General features: G+C 39.2%; 1 long non-coding RNA gene across 1 annotated transcript; it reads left to right on the plus strand.

Moving 5' to 3' along the window:
* Positions 1-887: 887 nt before the first annotated feature.
* On the plus strand, positions 888-1740 carry LOC132874687 (uncharacterized). Its single transcript, XR_009651694.1, has 2 exons — positions 888-1402; positions 1681-1740. It is a non-coding gene; the product is annotated as an uncharacterized LOC132874687 (long non-coding RNA).
* Positions 1741-3382: the final 1642 nt, after the last annotated feature.

Consider the following 3382-nt stretch of genomic DNA (forward strand, 5'->3'; position numbering starts at 1 on the left):
GACACATAGACACAGACAACCATTCACACTCACATTCACACCTATGGCCAATTTAGAGTCACCAGTTAACCTAACCTGCATGTCTTTGGACTGTGGGGGAAACCGGAGCACCCGGAGGAAACCCACGCGGACATGGGGAGAACATGCAAACTCCACACAGAAAGGCCCTCGCCGGCCATGGGGCTTGATCCCGGACCTTCTTGCTGTGAGGCGACAGCGCTAACCACTACACCACCGTGCCGCCCCTTGTTTGACATGTGTTTATAAAACATTGCTTGTTTCTATAGTGCATCTTTTTCCATTTTGCAAATGTGAGCCAAGTATTTAAGGAACTGTAAGTGGTAGAAATCTTGAATGGGCTGTGAATGAGTGATTTCATGCAATTGTTGGTTTGATATCTTAGACCAGAACATGAACTGATATCAATCTACAAACTTCTAATCATCCTGGAATGTTCTGTTTGTGTTTTGGATCATGTAAGGTGAGTTAACTATTAAAAGCTGGTAGGCCAGACAAGACCCCGATAGCAGAGGGTCGTTGAAACGACGTAGAGTTTTGGTCAGAATGGTCGGTTTCCGTCGTACGTCAGAAAATCAACGTTGAAACGGCGCCGTGAAACGTCGATTTCTCCGCCGTCTGAGAGGGTCGATTTATCACCGTTGAATCAACGTGGGTAAAGGTTGATCTGTCGACCGTCAGAGAAGGTTGAATATACGACGTTGAACCATCGTCACTTTTGCCGGCCAGTTTTCAACATTGGTAGGATGAACTGGCCCGTAGCCAGGGGGGATCGGAGGGTTCGTTCGATCCCCCCCCCGCGACACCGCGCCCCGGACACACACGCCTCAAGATTACTCAAGATTTATTCATTTGTTCATGTCCGATGAATATACATTGATTCACATTTAAATTTACAATATCAAATCCAGACTAATCAAAAAAGAAAAGTAGACTAAGTGAGGACGAGTTAGAAAAACGGGTTCATTTCTCCTATGTTTATGTTTACACGTTTTGTTCAGACTGCTTTACACCCCAATCCAGTGGGTGGCGGTAATGCCCCCATTAGACCCCTTTCACTGACGTCACCCGAAACCGGAAGTAAACAAACCCTGCGCCACATTGGAAGACCAACAAACTCGTGATTTGGGGGAAATAAAGGCAGCGGGCGGTATGTGAACCCACGAGGCACTTGGTTCATCATAAACCTACAATGGTAAACTTTTGTGCTGTGTTAGGGTGTTCTAACAAAGCTGATGGGAAAGGTGAAAAGAAGTCTTTCTACAGAATACCAGCTGTGATTGAGACACAAGCAAACCAAGGAGCTTTCTGCCAGGAGACAGAGAGAGGATTTAGCTGCTTTATGCAGAGCAGATCTGAATACTTCAAGTCTATTTTGTTACTGGTAAGTCACTAGGCTAGAGTGTTGTAGAACATTTTTTTAAATGTTTACTGAATAAAAACATCCTTAATTTTATCAAATATTCTCTACTCTATATTTCATTTCTTTCTTTTGTTTTAATTTTCCTCCCTCCATCCCTCTTTGGATTTTAAATATAGTTTTTCCCCATGTCCAAATAATGAGGTAGGGTGGCATTTAGAAACCCATAGCCTACTGCTGACTTTCTTTATCAATGCTGCATCAAATTAATTTTGGTTATGTTTTTCTGTTTCCATGTACAGGTCTGCGCCGCAGGAGGAATAGGCCACAATTATAAATAAATCATAAAATGTTTCTAAGAACTTGTTCAAGTGTGTTCTGTTCCTTATAAATGTTAAAAGTTATGCCTCATTAGATAGCTTGACAAACATTAGGAGAGGTGCATTGTTGCATGCATTTTTATATCCTGTTGTACATTAAACAGGACGTAGCCTACGCACATTGATATAAATTAAGTTTCACTTTCATGGTTGAAGTATGCATGTGTGTTCATCCTAGGCAAGAGCCCCGATGCTTTATTGTTAGCTAGTTTAATTTAGCCTGTTTTGCTTAATTTGTAGCCTTCCTGTTGTACATAAAACAGGAAGTAAAGTTGGATGAATCATCGCCGAAAATTCAACTATAAATCGACCGAAATACGTAGTTGAATAAAGGGTGAAAGGGGGTCTATTCTCTGTCGACCACCAGCCACTTTTCAACGTCGTTTCAACGGAAACTCGTATGAGCAAAGCGGTGTTGAATCAACGTCGGTGATCGACGGTGATTCGACGGCATATAGGTCGAAGAACATGCCGATGATTCCACGTCGAATCAACGACCCTCTGCTATCTGGGGAGTGTTTGGGAATAGTTAAGCCATGGATGACAAGTGCCAAGATAAGAATTTGAAAAACACTTCAGCAGAAGTATTTCAAAATATAAGAAGACAAAAAAGTAGCTTGTGGAATGTTTCATGTTGGATGCAAGACTATGCATTGAAATACCAGGAAAGTCAGAGAGCCACTCTTGGGAAAGATCCCTCATGAGTCAAAGCTAATGTGATCACTTTGGATAAAATCATCTGTTACCATCTTTGTTATATCTAGTATTTCATAAAAACAAAAATGATAACTATGGAACACCATTTTGGTCAAAATAAAGAATAAAGAAATATTATCCTTTTTTTCATCAAACTTAGTTTCACAATAACTGTCACATTTCTGGTTTTATTTCTTTTCTTTCATTATAAAAAGGTTTTTATTTCTAAATGACATTTTTAAGAAGACTGTTTTTTCCCCTTTTTTAATTAATGGACTTTTCATTATTCTCTTTTATTGGTGAATATGGCACAACCACAAATCTGCCTAGATGAGGCCATCCACCAGCCATCAGCGAATGAGTAAAGAGAGCATTGGTTAAAGTAACAAATGACTGTTGCTCCAGAACTAATTTAGTGTGTTCACACCAAAAACAAAACTTATGTTTTATACATAGAAGTAATTTTCCAGCTATAATGATTTTTCCACCCCTTCAATATTTAAATAATTTTGGCTGGCACTGAGTAATATATCAGATATATTCCATTCAGCTAGCATGATATTGAATTAATCGAAGATGAGTAGCTGAATGGAATATATCTGATATACCATGAAGAAAAGCCAGCCAATATTATTATTATACATACACATTCCTTTTGGGTGTTCAACACGTCTGTCTCTTTCAAAATTCTCAAAATCTTCTGTATTTAACAATGCAAACCTGGTGGCCATGTTTGTTTACAAATTGTCAGTCACTCACTAGTGCAGAAATTTTACATCTCTGATGTATGATGTTATGTTGTCTTGACAACCATGGAATATCATAAACCATATTCAATGCTCATTGTCCACTGGGTAGAGTGATGTAATACATGTAGGATAAGTGATATGCTAACAATATTGCATGCTATCAAACTAAATGAATGAAA

Source organism: Neoarius graeffei, chromosome 2 (genome assembly GCF_027579695.1).
Source record: "Neoarius graeffei isolate fNeoGra1 chromosome 2, fNeoGra1.pri, whole genome shotgun sequence".
NCBI classification, from domain to species: Eukaryota; Metazoa; Chordata; class Actinopteri; order Siluriformes; family Ariidae; genus Neoarius; species Neoarius graeffei.